The sequence below is a fragment of the Arvicanthis niloticus genome, chromosome 5, assembly GCF_011762505.2.
Source record: "Arvicanthis niloticus isolate mArvNil1 chromosome 5, mArvNil1.pat.X, whole genome shotgun sequence".
NCBI classification, from domain to species: domain Eukaryota; kingdom Metazoa; phylum Chordata; class Mammalia; order Rodentia; family Muridae; genus Arvicanthis; species Arvicanthis niloticus.
Window position 1 is genome coordinate 58249286 of NC_047662.1, and position 17051 is coordinate 58266336.

Below are 17051 nucleotides of genomic sequence, written 5' to 3' on the forward strand. Positions count from 1 at the left end.
TTCATTTCTATAAGGCTATTTGATAGAGACACACATGGAGACACATGAATAGTGACCTATTTAAGTGGATAAAACAAGAAAGGTTTATTACAAGATCAGCAAAAGACTTGGAGTGTGTACTTATTTTGTAACATTTCTTAATACGATGTTATATTTTTTGAGAGACCCTGTTCCCTTGGCATACTTCTTACATTTTCACCTTTTAAATATCTAACTTGAAGACAGATAGTTGTCTGACTGAAAGACAGGTAAAGACAGTCTAAAGTCAGAGATCACTAAGCCAAAGACTGACTTTGTGTGATAAGAAGCCTGGCTTTGCAGTTTGGGAGATTCTGATGGTTCTACCTTCAAAAAACAATTTACTGAGGTAATCTTTTGATCGCGAGTAAAGGAGGGGAAAGCAGCTATGGCTTAAGCTGCTAAGGTGCATATTGCATGTTGGGATGGTTGCTTTTTAAGGCCATCATTTTGGCTTGATTGTTTTTTTACCACACACATGCTGACAGGTTCCAAATATTAGCAAACATTGTTTCTTGTTCAATGATCATCTAAATATAAAAGAGGTGAAGAACAATGTGGTTATGAGGAACTTATTATAGTAAGAATGCTAGAAATCAAGAATCACAAAATAGAAAGTATTAAGATGAAAAGCACATAGAAAGACAAAAGTCTATGTTACAAAATGGTTTAATAGGAAATTCACATGGGTAAAAGCATTTATTTCCAGATTAGTAAATGAATACAAAATGATAGAAAATATGTTGTTTTTTTTTTAAATCAAATTTGATGAAAACCTTGCTTTAACTTCTGAACAAGACTTAGAAGTAGAGTTAAAAGAATATTAAACTTCTTAACCAAAGCCATTTCTAAAATATCAAGACAATTTCAATATGATTTTATTTGTGATGCATTGAAATATTTCATGTACCCTTTTATTTCAACTTAACATGCTTTTCCATTGTGAATATAACCAGTTTGCAACAAAGCACTATAGATGTGAAATTTCACTTTTACAAACATGGCTCAAAATTTATAAGTATACCTTTTTAAAAATAAAAGCATTAAGTATTGGAAATTCAGATGCCACACCACATTATCAATAACTGTACATTTCTCTAAAGTTGAATTAGTATTACTTTACAGTCATGCAGTACTGATTGAAGTAAATAACCAAGAGCATTGCCTCATTTAACTAGCTTAAGCATTTATTTTGACAAAGGCCCACCTCCTTACTTATATAAAGTGCAAAGAGATATCTTTCTTGTTTTTGCTACCTGTTTCATTTCATGTGGAAACTTGATGTTCCCATCCTAATTTTCTAACCTTGAGTGCTGGGGTCGCTCATATATTTAATGAAGTCCGATAATAAATCTTCAGTTCTTCTCGAGTAAGCAATCCTGCTGCAGACTCAGCTCTCTCCCCCTTGACTTTCCTAGAGACCAAATAAGATTTGTGCTCTGATGGAGTGAGCATTTACTTTATCAGAAAGCATATTAGAGTAGGCATGTCTCAGCATAATGTGCACCAGAATCAGAGAGGATGACTAATTTGTTCTGCTATTAAGCGGATAATAAAATGATTTAGGCATGTAGATATGAAACAGCCAGCACTTTGTGAATTATATGTAGCATATTTCATCCTAAATCTGGCCAAGTCCAAGATCCTTTTATGCATTAGATGACATTTACAGGAAAGACAATGCTCTACCCAGAAATTAGAAATGTTTACCCAAGATGAGGTAGGAATATAAGTAAGAATTATTTAAAAGTCATGCCATTTATAGCCATCTTATAAATTTTGTTTTATGCTTGTCAACCTTTAGACTAGTTTTAAGGTTTAAGAATGGTACATACTCAGAGAACTTACATAAAACAAACTAATTTTAAAAGGTTTCTTAAAATTTTATCCTATATCATGATTTAGTAAGCATGAAAATTATCACAAATTTATCTGTACACACATAGATTTATTTGTGCTCCAGAAAACACTAATCATCCCTATAGCTCAATCAAATGCTTTGTCAGCAATCTGGGATAGTAGTGTATGGTGTTCAAAACTATTGAAAAACTATATATATTAAAGTCCATGAAATAAGTAGGTGGGTCAGTGGGTCACATTGCTGGCTATGCAGGCATGAGGAACAGAATTTGGATTACTGTCACTAAGGTAAAAAGCTGAGTATGACTGATCAGAACAGCAACCCCCTGGGTTAAGTAGAGGAAAGTCAAGAGGATCATTGGACTTTTAGGCCAGAAGCTTCACCCGAAACACTCAATGACTCAATGCCTAATCTGACCTGACCTGAACACACACACACACACACACACACACACACACACACACACCAAATTATTCTTTATTATTGGATATTTTATTTACAATACAGACGTCATCCCCTTTTCCCATTTCCCCCCTACAACCCCATCCCATCCCCCCTCCTTTTTTATGCTTTTATACCATTTTGATTACATGCATATATTAAGGTCAGTTCTAGGTTGAGGGTCTAGCAATACAATAGATGCAAATATTCAAGGAACAAGCAAGACAATAAAAAAATAGTCAAAAAAAAAAAAGCAAGGCACTAAACCCAATTATGTGTGAACACTCCTGTGATCACTGTTTCTAAAGGCTTATCAGGATTACCAAAGTATCTGAGCCTATTTCCCTGTCCTAGCCCAAGGTTATTTTTATGTCTAAAGCCTACTTCCTTGTTCTAGCCTAAAATGTAGATTCATGTCTGAAATTTCTTCTTTGTTCTAGCCTCATATTTAGGTTCTTGCATGAGATTACTTTGTTCAAGTCTAAGATTTATATTCCTGCCTGAAATTACTTCCTTATTTTAGCCTAATGTTAGATTCCTGCCTGAAGCCTACTTCCTTGTCCTTAGCCAATATCATATTCCTGCCAAGCAGCCCATTTCCTTGTCCTTGGCCCATGTCAGATTCTTGCCAAGCAGCCCTAAAGGCTCTCTGCCTCTCCCCCCTTTTTTATTTCATTAACAAGACTGAGCCTGTTTTAGGTTGGTCTGACAAGAATTCCTTCCTTACCTGTCATGGAAATTACTCTTTTAATGACAATGAATTTATAAAGTGGAAAATCTATCTCTGAAGTCAAATTAAATATACTGGAAAATAAATGATATACTGGCTAAGATAGCAACTATATTATGATTTGCAATAAAAAATCATTTTGGGGTCTGAGGAAATGGCTCATCTGAAAATGTGCTAGCTACACAAGCAAAGGCTATAACTTCACTTTTTATCATCCATGTATAAAAAGGAAATGTATTGGCATGCCAGAAATTCCATTGCTAAGTAGATACTGACAGGATAATCACTAGAACTCATTTCTGAGAGAGTTCAGATAAGATGTTTGCTGCATAGTCAACTAATAGAAGTTCCAAATTAAGTGAGAGACTCTTGCCTGTACATATATACACAGATGTACATACATGAAGACACATATATAAGCACAGGGAATAACAACAGTAATTCAGAAAATATACTAAATGTATAATATTTTTGCTAATGTTTTACTATATCAAACAATTATAACTTTGGCCACTTTTGAATATTTTTTCTCTAACTGTTGATGCTCTATTTTGAAAAATATAGACAATTTTGCAAGTATATTTAATATATATATATATATATATATATATATATATATATATCTTTAGCCTATGCTTTTACCATTGATTTTATAAGAAATTCACATTTAATAGATGAGAAAATGCTTAGAATTTTAAAAGCATATTTACTAATGATTGATTATTTTATTTCTTGGATTTTATATGGTGGCTTATTAATGTGTAGTTTGAGGAGCTCTTTTTATATAAAAACAGAATAAATTCAATGAGTTATCAAATCAAATGGCATTAACTAAAATAAACTATGGATATGAAAAAGAGAGTTATCAAAAGAAAAATTAAAAATAGCTAAGACACGTGTTTAGAAGTGCCCAACATCTTGAAAACTTAAGGAAATGCATATTAAAGTACATTGTGATTTCATTTTACTCTAGTCAGAATGACTAAAATCAACAAAACAACTAAAAAAGAATCTTCCAACACTGTGGAGAAAGAAAAGAATATTTATTTATTTGGTTGTGAGGCTGTAAACTAGTTCAGCCATTATGAAAATCAATGTGTACAAATAGAAAAGCTATATATCTCAGCTGTACCACTCCTTTGCTTATGTCCAAACAATTCAACTTCCTATTCCACAGCTTAACTACCATTCTTTTCACAACTCAGAAATAGATATAACCTAAATGTCCTCCCACATGGATGTTGTCTTATGACTTTCTCAACCATCGTCACAATTTTAATCCCACCCTTATCCACGGATAAAGTCTCTCCCAATTTTCTTATTTCCCCTTACAAAGCACCTTTGCTCTACTATCACCAACTCTGAAATTCCCTCTCTTTTCTTATTGACCCATTTTCCTAAGGTTGTTTCTACAGGTTATATATTCAAATATAGAAAGTTAGATTTAGAATCTACAAATCGAGAACAGAAAACATTTGTTTTTCAACGACTATGTTTGTAGACTTGGTAAAATATTTTCTGATGTTATCTATTTATTTATAAATGATATGATTTCATTTTGGTGTACCATTGAATGGAATTTTATTGTGTATATGTATTTTAAATCTAGATAGTTGGTATTCTAGCAGCCATAATGTGTGTAAAAGCATCTAAATTGATTTTGCCTGTATAGACTTTTTAATCAAGTTATAATTTGACATGGGTTGGTGGACAAACAAATGTTTCAGTTTTTATTTTAATGTGTATACAACAATTAAGATTTACTGACATTTAGGTATTGAATCTATACATTTTTCTTTAAAACATAGTAAGATAGCTTCTCAATAACAATGTGCAGGTACTTAGACTTAAGAGTAATCAAGACTTTAGCATGATATTAATGTCAAATCAGGAACTACCATACTTATTTTTTAAAGTAATCTCCTGAGAAAATTAGTTTCAGATTATATCATTTATGTTCCTGTTATCTTGTCTTTTTTTTTTCAATTTATATATGTGTTCTCTAACATATTCCTTTGAACAGTATTAGGTTATGTCCATCATTTCCAGTTTTTGTGCATGAATTATTTCTTAAAAAGTTTTAAAGCTTTATTCCAAATATACTTTTGTATTTGCATTCTCAAAAGCTCCCTATAGTTTTTGTAATTCTGCTGTTAGTAATGGATAGTTATATTTGTAACTTATTGTTTAAGAAACATCAACAAAATAAATTTATATCAAAATATACTGTATTCTGAAATATTATTAATTCTCATAGCCAATAAAGTCTATAAATGGGTATATCTTTAATACTATTAGTGAAAAATGTATAGTGAGATAATACCCACATATACATATTAATACAGGACAAACTTGTTCCACAGCCTTTCATCTCAGTCAGCTTCAACCTTTTTAAAGTTACCAAATATCTACAATTACATAAAATAAACTATCACAGTTTATTACAGAATAGGTTTGTTTTGAGTCAAATTTTTTAAATTTCAAAATTATTTCCACACTACAAAGGTTGAGTTAGATGACTGTACATTAAGTTTCTAAGAACAGACAAGATGATCTAGCTATGGGTGATTTCTTATCTTCAAGTCAAGGCATTGCTACCACAAAACAATACTCATGTTATATCTTACATAAACAAATAGTGTATGAAACACACATGCACATTTATGTATTCTTACAACGAAGGATATTACTACATAAATATGTTTATAAATATACTGAGAACATATATACCTCCTACTAAGTCTATACAATGTTATTTGTATGTATGTTCTAAGGGCTGACCATTGGAATTGGATAACCTACTGGTATGCTATTCTACAGAGGAGTGTATTTCTACCTTCTAAGCATTCCTTAGCTGAGAGCAAGGATAGATGGGAAAAACTTTTAGAGAGGAAAAGAAAGAGGGAAATGAAGTAAAAGTTCCCGGTTGTGTCATGTGATGCAGCCTCATGTGGTGTTTTGCTGAGACAGACTCACGTGATGATTTGCTGAGGCCAGAGCTATGAAAGGACATGTGATATTTATATAACTATGACTCATCCAACAGTGATTGAACACTTGAATAACTAGCTGTGCAACTCTTCCTTGCTCTCACATCTTCACTGATCTTCACTTTGTTAAGGGAGGCACTGCCGAGAATTCCTGGCTTTCTAGCTGGACCTAGTAGTTCCTACTGACTCATGTCAATTTTTCAGAGGCCAGGAGGTTTTTGCTGGACCATGCAGCTGATGCAGATTTGTGTTTGGTAACACTTTTGAACTTGACTATTGGTATCCTGTCACTAATGAACTTGACTTCTGATGCAGGAGGATTGGAATCTCCCCCAAAGGACTACATCTAAATAGGTCTACATCCTCTTATCCTATTTACTATCTTTTCCCCAACTTTCTTTGCATGGTGGGCTGGATATGAGGGTCAAAGCATTTGAGAACCATTATTAAAATATGTTTTGAAAAATCTAAGCCTACAGGTTGATGGAATTGTATTAATTGTATTATATCATCAAAATAAAAAGAAATAATTTAAAATAAGCAAAGGATTGATGCTTGTAATACTAAATAACAATTTTAAATACATTTCTCCATTTTCTTCAAATCTTAGCTATTGTCACTATTCCTATTCTGCTTAAAATAAATTGACTTTTTGTTTAACTTCTAAACAACTAATGGACCTACTCTTTAGATTATATTTATATTGACAAGAATATTATCAATGAAAGAATCAACATGATTCCAAAAAACTTAAGAAATTTACATAAATTTTTAAAAGATATTTTCTTAAGAAGTAATAGTACAAATAATAATTCTTTTATTATTATATTTTTTGTTTCTAAATTGTCATTAAAAGCATGTAAATATTTTACATAAAAATCACAAATACTTTTTAGGTAAAAGACATTTTGTAGTATAAAATACAAGTTATAACTGGAAAAATATTTGCAATAAAATGATCTTGGTCATAATATCAAGATGTTATATATTTGATATACTAAATATATACAGTTCTCATATAGATGCTCAAATAGAAATTTTATCCTTACTTACTAGCAGTCACATTTCTCAAAAATACTCTTCAGCCTGCTGGAGGAGAAGGAAAATCAACAATATCACAGAGCTTTAGAAGCTATAACCTACCACAGAAACTTGCAGAACATATTGATGGAATAGTGTCACAAAAGTTATAAAAAGTAAGTATTCAATTTGTCATTGTATTTAGGGTTTACCTCAAAAGCTAGAACCCTTACATGACACTGCTACAGTAGCCATAAACCTAATAGGTCAAGAGCCGAGGCAAAAAAAACCTAAAAGTATTATTTTGGTAAGACATTTAGCAATAAAATTATCCTTGATGACATATTTTTATTTCTATAGATCAGTGTTCACTCAGCCATTATCAGAGATACTTACTTATGAAAAGCTTGAGAACTAACACAAAGACACACACCCAGACATTATGTAGCGAGTAAGAGACTTTGGAGCTCTCTGTCCTAAAAGGTATGTCTTCTTCAGACTTCTCTTCTCAAGGGCTCAGGGAATTCTGTGAAAGAGGAGGTAGAAAGATTAGAAGAGTCTGTAGTGTTGAATGACAATAAGGAAACTGTCATCCAGGCACAGCAGTGCTGATAAACATTGAACTCACAGTTTGTGACATTATGCAAAAGACCTATCCAGGTTTAATCCAAACTGTGTCCCAGCTCTGAATGGGTAAAGTGAACAAGGGGTCCCAACCCTAACTAAGAAGCTATCTTCAGTGATACCAACTGACAAATGTAAAATCCTTATTTTCCGTGAGAGTGTCACTGTTTATGACTCCTTGAAAATCCCATAATTAGGAGAGTTTGGACAGCACAAAACAAACTCTATGCTATTGTATAGCATTGTTTGTTTATCTTGCAATTTTGTTCTGATTGGTTTTATTTGGTTTGTTTATTTTTGTTTTTTAAATGTCTGTTTCTTTTTGAAAGAAAGAAAGAATGACGTTGGGAAGGTAGAAAGATGGGGAGTACATGGAGGGAGTAAATGTAATGAAATATATTGTGTGAAAGTTTCGTGAGTAAAATAGTGATAAAATTCAGTGATAAAACTATAATTTATTTTCTTTGAGTTGTCTATTGTAGAATATGATGTGACACTTTGTTTAGGTCTTTCATCTGTTATAGACATAAAACTTTTAGATTGTTTGATGAGATTCACTTATTTAGATGAGTCTAGCATAGATTAGGGAAGTCATTTTGTTTTGTAGTTTGCAGGGAAAAGAAAAATGCATTACTTCTACATAAGAAGAGGACCAGATCAGGCAAAAATTGTTCTTCAACTCTTAGATATATGATTTTAGCATTTGCCTTTATATACTTCACGTCTTTTACAATATTTTGCCAATCTTTGATGACTGAGGTACTCTTTTCTGCTTCATGGTATTTGAGTTCTGTGTAAGATTGTTCTATGATGCGAAATAAATGGAGTTGACATGTGGTTTGTGATGACATAAAGCAGGCCCAGAAGTCTTATCAAAGGTTATCTATCGGAGAATATACAGAAACACAAATTCAATTTCCTTAATATTACAACAATGTACAAGATATAATTTTATCATGAGTTCAAAAACCCCTATGATTCTAGACACCAGACTCATTGCTAGTCTCATATGCCTCTTATTACTTTCCGAGCAGTGACCTTCTTATAACTCATCCAAATTGAACATAGTACAAAAAGTATAGTGCATTTTTATATGTTATAATATATCAAGATGGATTATCTGTGCTTACAATGTATTTAAGTATCAGTCTAATGATTTGCAATTACTTTATATTTTGTCTGTTTGTATTGTATTGTATTATATTGTACTGTGTTACTTGAGTTTATTTCAGACACAGATACAATTACAATTAACATTTTCCCAGGCTGAAAAGAGGGACCTACATACATGTACATACTGGCAGCACTGAGTGGACTAAGTGGGTTAAAAAAAAAAAAAAACAGCAATGGTAGAAGACAAAGAAGACACTCAAGGGAGGAGAAGGGATTGGATTTAATCATTCACTTTTAAAAACAAACTAAAAAATACTTTCCAAAAAATAAAAATATATGTTTTAAATTTTGTACAGTCACTCAGTTTGTGCCATTTTTATATTGATTAATTTAGTGTTTTATTCCTTAGTGAATATGATATTACTTGCAGTAAACATATGAACTAATTTTAAGTAATAGTCAACTTATAAATAATATAATTGTTTTCTCATTTGTGATCTATAAATTCCCTAACATTATCTTGGACAATTTTACACTTCTATATATAGAAAACAAAGTAAGGAAAAGTTATATGAGTAAAATTTCAAACATAATGTAAATTGAAGGATTCATAGAAGAATTCATTTTTATGACATTCAGTATAGACAATGAATCATTTTCAAATTGAATCCATATTTGCATGTATATTTCAGACAAGGTTGAGCAATGTATTTTCAAAATACCATAAAGGAATAAATAATGGCCATATGTAAGTTTACATCATGTGTTTGCTACACACTAAAGAAATTGAAATGGTGGCATACTAATCTTGACATATAAACAATATACCCTTAAGCTATAGAATATGGAATTATGTCTCATTGATTAAATATGTGACCTTAATACTATGAATCCTAAAAGATATTTAAAAAACAGGTACAGTGTTTCAGTTTTTCTCATTTACAGTGAAAGAGATAAATAAAAATGCTTATAATACATTAAAATTAAAATGCATAAACATCTGATTTACTATATGACATGCAAGAGGAAACCCAAATTGAACAAAAGATCACTCAAACATACAAAATGCACTGCTTTATGGACCCAAACTATCACAAACACTCTCATTTATAGTAAACATTTCAAAAGGACATTGTCATGACTAAAAATATATGGCTTCATGTTTCTGTGGAGGTGAGAGAGTTGTAGAGATTCTGTGCTGTGGAGGTAAGTAAATATAGAGATTCTGATGTTCACATAACAGCATTAAACATGTTCAAAGCAAATAGTTGTGTTCATTATTTCTGATGCTCTTTTACAAGCCTGAATAAATTATTACACCCAGAGACATATGTTGTTGTTGTTCTTCTTGTTGTTGTTGTTGTTTTCTTTTTTTTTTATTAGATCTTTCATTTACACTTCAGATACCATCCCGTTTCCCCATTCCCCCCCCCCTTAGAAAACCCCTATCCCATGCCCCCTTTTCCTTTTTGCATTTATACATTTTTTTTAAGAAATGTTAATCATAGGCTTTATAAGTTTGGTATTGTTCAATCAGAGGTGTAACCCACTACCCAACCTAGATATATCAACTATCTTTGACTGGTGGAGATACATGAACATCTGCTTCCCTGTCTCCCCCCTCTCTCTCTCTTTCATCACCTAGCTTCTCCTCTCCTTCTTCTTCTCCTCTTCTTACTCCTTTTCTTCCTCTCAGTACTCCTCCCACCTTAGCTCCTCCTACATATCACCCTTCCTGTTAAAAGGAAACTTTTCTCTCAAAATACAATTAGAGCATAATTATGCCTATTTGTACCAGTGAGGTACAAGATAGTCCTAATACCCAGTCCATCCTTTTGTTGACTAACCAGCACCTCTGTCAAATTCAACATCCCTTCATGTTAAAAGTCTTGGAAAGATCAGGAATACAAGGCCCATATCTAAACATAGTAAAAGCAATATACAGCAAGCCAGTAGCCAACATCAAACTAAATGGAGAGAAACTTGAAGCAATCCCACTAAGATCAGGGACTAGGCAAGGCTGCCCACTCTCACCTTACCTATTCAATATAGTACTGGAAGTCTTAGCCCAGAGCAATTAGACAACAAAAGGAAGTCAAAGGGATACAGATAGGAAAGGAAGAAGTCAAAATTTCACTATTTGCAGATGATATGATAGTATACTTAAGTGAACCTAACCTTCCTCTACTCAAAGGATAAACAGGCAGAGAAAGAAATCAGGGAAATGACACCCTTCACAATAGCCACGAATAAAATAAATTATCTTGGAGTGAATCTAACAAAGCAAGTGACAGATCTGTATGACAAGAACTTCAAGTCTCTCAAGAAAGAAATTGAAGAACATCTCAGAAGATGGAAAGATCTCCCATGCTCCTGGATTGGCAGGATTAATTTAGTAAAAATGGCTATCCTGCCAAAAGCAATCTACAGATTCAATGCAATACCCATCAAAATTCCAAATCAATTCTTCATAGAGATAGAAAGAGCAATTTACAAATTCATTTGGAATAACAAAAAACCTAGGATAGCAAGAACTATTCTCAACAATAAAAGAACCTCTGGGGGAATCACCATTCCGGACCTCAAACTGTACTACAGAGCAGTAGTGATAAAAACTGCTTGGTATTGGTACAGAGACAGAAAGGTTGTTGTTGTTTTCAATCCAGTCATTGGTCTCCCTCCAGGTTCCCCCTCCCACAGTTCCTCGCTGAATAAATTATTGCACCCAGAGACATATGTTGTTGTTGATGATGTTGTTGATGTTATTGTTTAAAATCCAGTCATTGATCTCCCTCCAGGTTCCCCCTCCCACAGTTCCTCATTCCATTCCTCCTCCCCCTAGTCTCCAAGAGGATCCTCCCTCCCCACCAGGTCTCCCCCATCCTTGGGGCCTCTAGTCTCTAGAAAAATTGAACAAATTTTCTCCCACTAAGGCCAGACCAGGCAATCCTTTGCTACATATGTGTGCAGGGCCTGGGACCAGCTAGTGTATGCTACCTGGTTGGTTGCTCAGTGTCTGGGAGCTTCCTGGGGTCTGTGCTAGTTGAGACTGCTATTCTTTTTATGAGGTTCATCCTCATCTTCAACTTCTTCTATCCTTCCCCTGATTCAACCATAGAGGTCCTAGACTTCAGTCCAATGGTTGGGTGTAAGTATCTGCTAGTTGGGTCTCTCAGAGGGCAGCCATGCTAGACTCCTCTCTGTAAGCAAACCATTGCATCAGTAATAGTGTGGGCCCTTGGTGCCCTCCCACTAGATGGATGCCATATTGAGCCGGGCATTGGACAACCTATCCATCAATCTCTTCTCCATTTTTGTCCCTAAAGTTGTTTTAGACAGGAAAAAAATTAGGTCAGAATTTATGACTGTGGGTTGGTAAGCCAATCCCTCCACTTGATGCCCTGTCTATCTACTGGAGATTGACTCTTCGAATTCCATCTCCCCCGTGCTGGGCATTTCATCTCAGGTCACTCCCATTGAGTCTTGAGAGTCTTTCAGATCCCAGGTCTCTGGAACTTTCTAGAGGGTCTCCCCACTTTCCATCCACAAGGCTACATATTTTCATTCATTGTGCAGGCCCTCTGGGCTTCTCTCCTCCCCCTTATCCTGATCCTGTAACCCTTCCCCCTCCTTTCCTCTCCCACCTAAGTCCCTCCATCCCTCTGTCTCATGTGATGGTTTTTCCCACTTTTATGTGGGATTGAAGCATCATCTATTGGGCCTTTCTACTTGTTAAACTTCTTCAGTTCTGTAGGTTGTATCTTAGGTATTCTGTACTTTTTGGTTAATATCTACTTGTTAGTGAGTCCATATCTTGCATGTCCCTTTGGGTCTGAGTTACCTCACTCAGCATGATATTTTCTAGTTCCATCCATTTGCGTACAAAACTCATGATATCCTCGTTCTTGCTTTAAAAAAAATGAATTTAGTGGAGCTTAACATCTTGTGGAACTAATCAGAGGAAAAATAAAATAGGCTATGCTTCTAAATAGTACAATTATAAAAGGGTACTAGTCAGAATACTAGGATATTTCATGCTATATACTGAAAACCAAAAGCAAAATGCAGAAATGTGGATTTGTTTTGTGATTGCACAGCATTGGCTTCCTATATTCTAACTCCACAAGTCACTATCGTATTTGTTTACAAATCTCAAAATTCAAAAATATACCTAGTATTGGTTTGCATAATCTGATTCTGAATTTTGAAATAAACAAATATTTTCACCTCAGTTTAGTGGGCTATGATTATTTCATTAATTTCACTTCCTCTACCCACTCAGCTCAGCATTTATACACTAATATTTATTGTTTGGTATATTCACCTACTTTCAAAGTTCTAAAAGTGTTTCCTTGAGCACTTTTCCCATTTTCAATAATTATTTAGTATTCTAGGGTAAAAGAATGATTGTGTGCTGCTTTATTTTTAAAGACATGAGCACTGGTTATCTAGTATTACTTTGTCTATGTTTTTGAACTTATCATCCACTTAAATATTATCTACCCTTTAAAATTAGTACTTACTTCATGTGCCCAAGTAAGTTTAAAAAAATATCATGTGCTAAAAATATCTTCTCTTTTGGCGCATAGTCAGATACATTTTCACGCAGAGTACATTTGTGTCAGATAACACTGAAGGTCAATTTCAATTGTTCACCCACCGCAAACTCTTCCATCTCCTATCCATTCATCTTCGTGCCATACCTTGAGTCTGGACATTTGTGTCTTTCATCATCACAATTCTATAAATCCTAGAATCAGTGATCAAGTATAAACATCTGAGATTAATAATTTTTACTGTGAAAAATATCATTGCACCCAATTAAATCACTGTGTAAAATATAATCTCTTTTAATGTATACAACTCCACAGTTGATCTATTCACATGCTGAGATCAAGTGATAGAAAACTTGTGTGTAGATCTTGTAAGCATTCTTGTGCAGATATCTGTTTATCAAACTTCATCTTTCTCTAGAATACTCAAGAAAAGTATTGGTGGGTCATTGACATATTGAGAGAAGCCACTGCTGTACTAAAGCCTGCTTTTCCAAACAGAAGTTACAGCTTCCAGACACCTTCATCAACTATTGGAATTCTCTTAATTTTTTATTTCATTTATTCTGGAATGGGAAAAATAGAATATTTTAGAAGGTATTCTGTTTTCTTGAGCTAATTTTTTCTTGCTTTACTAAAATCATACTCAACTAACTCAATCTTATACTAAGTTTTAATGTTGAGTGGCATCCCTCCAATTTAGCTCTTCTAACAATAGTTTTCTTTCTCATAAGACATTGATTATTCTTTGAAAAAAGCATGCATATATACAATTATATTCATTATATCTGACACATTACCCCCTCCAAGTCCCCTGTCCTCAACAGAACATTATCTGAAACTCATATCATCCTTTTTCAGTAGCCCACTGTGTCCAATTAATGCAGCTCATACATGTGTTCTTTTGTTCTTCCATGAACACATTGGACTCAGTATGTTTATGTTGTCAGCACTTTGACAGGGCTTTGGTATGGATTGACATGGATTAAATCTATAGATGAATCAAGGCAGAATTATCTCATTTCCTCATTGATTTCTTTCCAATACATAATATAATGCAAACTTCCAAATGTTTTAATATATTTTGGTATTTTTACTAACATTTTCTAGTATTTAACAGAGATTATTATGACATAATTTGTTATATTTGCATGAAAATATTCCACTTTTAAATACCGCCTTAGATTTTATTGGATTTTAATTGCTATTATATGTGATGACTTAATTTTCATAAATATGCAAGAATCGTATTCAACTGAGTTACTGGTTTTTTTTTACAGTTTATCTTGTGTTTGTTAGTGCATGTGTGGATGTCAGATGACGCTATTATTAGGATGTTCACTCTTTCCCTTGTGTTTTTTGTTATTGTTGTTGTTATATTGCTGCATATGATTACCCTAGATATAGCACATGCTCTGTGATTGTCCTGTTTCTACCAATCGTCTATCTATAAGAGCACTGTAGTCATTAATACTTTCATTGTAGTATCCAGCTTATAATAGAATCTGGGGATTTAAATTTATGTACACATTTGTGTTGCATGCAATTTTAAACTATGAATAATCTTTCCAATGACCACTTTTCAATTTCTTAAACAAATATTTCTGACCAATGATTGTAAAGAAGAAATATTAGAAATATTATATATATATATATAAAATCTAAATTAATAGCTATGCCTATATTTATAGATATATCATCTATATATCTATATTAATGTACCTGCTTCTTATATAAACTTAATGTCTGTAATGCTATTACACTAGTGTACAAGTGTCTAAAATTTCATTTTTGTTTCTTCATTAAATGATTAAAACTGTCAGTAAATAAAAGATGAATTAATATTCATGCCTTTTTCCAGGTTTGGGGAACATCATTTTATTTGCTGTTCACAGTTTTAGAATATCTCTTGTATTTAGTTCATTTGCAATGAAAATATGTATTAATAATTAGTGCTTCAACTTTTCATCTGAAATCAGTTTAGGGGCAATTAAATGAACTTCTTGGAGCAAAAAATAACAGATTTCATGTTAGTTCATGTTAAGCATCTAGCAGTAGCTAAGTGGAAAAATAAAGAATATGTGGCTTGGGGTGGCCATTTAACTACTTTTTACACTATAGTATAAAAAATATCAAATGTGAGAACAAACTGCCTAACTCATCTTTGTGTATGATAAAAGTAATCAAAACTATTCAGCTACTTGAGAAGTCCCTGAAAGGTTGTTGGTATTGTACCCATAAATATCATCTCTAGTATCATCTGTATCATTACAAAAGGATGTTTCTTCAAACAAATAATTAGATTTGAAAACTCAAATGAAAGTAAGCAATGCTCTTTTTTATGCAATCTTTATATAGACTGATTATATATCATCTATGAACTTAGGAAACCAAAACAGCTTTTTTCACACTGACAATTCCTTGGATTGAGACTGAAAAATTAAGTTTAACTGTATAGAGATTTATTTTATTTTGTCTTTGGTTGTGCAAGAATGCCCCATATATATTTGTATAATTTCAAAGAAGTGAGTGGAACCCTGTCTCCAAAGGAAGAGGAGAAAAAAGAAAAAGAGGAGAACACAATAAAGAAAGTGCAACGGAGTAACAGCACACTGAAATTGCTCAACCCTGTGTAATATGTATGAAACATCAACCAGGTGATGGACAAAATAAATTAAAAATCACACATTAGTATGAAGAACAGGATTTCAGTAATACAATGATAAGTGGCAAATCTTTTAGCAATATAAAGAATATCTGAGTTACAATTGTAGTGCTCTGTGGTGTATGCTTACTTTGTAATATGCATTGAACATAAGTAGGAGGTATTGAATAATTAATATAAAATGGCTAGATGTATTTATTCATAAAACAATTAATTAATATTCTTTTGGTGGTAATAATTGTTAAACTAAATATTACACTCAAATTGAACTAAAGGCTTTGTTGACAATTTCATTTCATATGAGAATATTGATTTGTTTATAAAGGAATCTATCATAGTAGTTGAATATTAAACTTTCATTAACCTATTTATATGTGCATAGATGGACATGAGAGAGAAAGAGAAGAGAGTGAGAAAGAAAAATTATGATTAGTGTCACTACCTATTAATTTTAACTGAAATGAATTGAATATTTGAGCTAGGAACTTCAATATCTTGACATGGATGAAAATTTCATTTCTTGCTCACCCCAAAACAGAAATGGGCCTACCATCATTGGGATTATTTCAGAAATTAGGAAATTAAGATCCACATATCTTGCTATGCACATGATCTTGAAAGCATACTCTTATTTAAATATGGAAATCAGTGTGTAGATGACTGACACCATAGTGACAATAGTTTGATACTGCCTGGTGAAAACCTTAACATTTTTCCATTCCTCAATTATACTAATAATCTTTGAAAGCATCACAGTAAAGAAATCAAAACCCTTAGGAAGTTATTAAAATTTATCACTCCACACATGTGGGAGTATAGATTCCATTTGCTGAAGAGATTATTATAGATGTGCCTAGAATAAAATGCAAATATCACACCGAGTAGGCTGAATCTCTCAGTTGGGTTTCCCAAAATCTTATCACCTTAAAATCTTAAATATAAGAGTAAGTATATAGTCAACCAAATGCTCTACTTAAAACAATATCTGAAAGTGAGTTAGCAGCATTAGAAAATGAAATGATTAGCTATGCATGTG

The 17051-nt window shown here is 32.9% G+C and overlaps 1 long non-coding RNA gene across 1 annotated transcript in view; it reads right to left on the minus strand.

Annotated features, from left to right (window-relative positions):
* Positions 1–1299: 1299 nt before the first annotated feature.
* The window catches only part of LOC143442227 (uncharacterized), a 129900-nt gene continuing 114148 nt past the window's right edge, over positions 1300–17051 (minus strand). The window contains exons 3-4 of the long non-coding RNA XR_013110238.1: positions 7457–7586; positions 1300–1432 (exon numbers count right to left, since the gene is read on the minus strand). This is a non-coding gene — a long non-coding RNA (uncharacterized LOC143442227). The remainder of the gene's footprint in view (positions 1433–7456; positions 7587–17051) is intronic.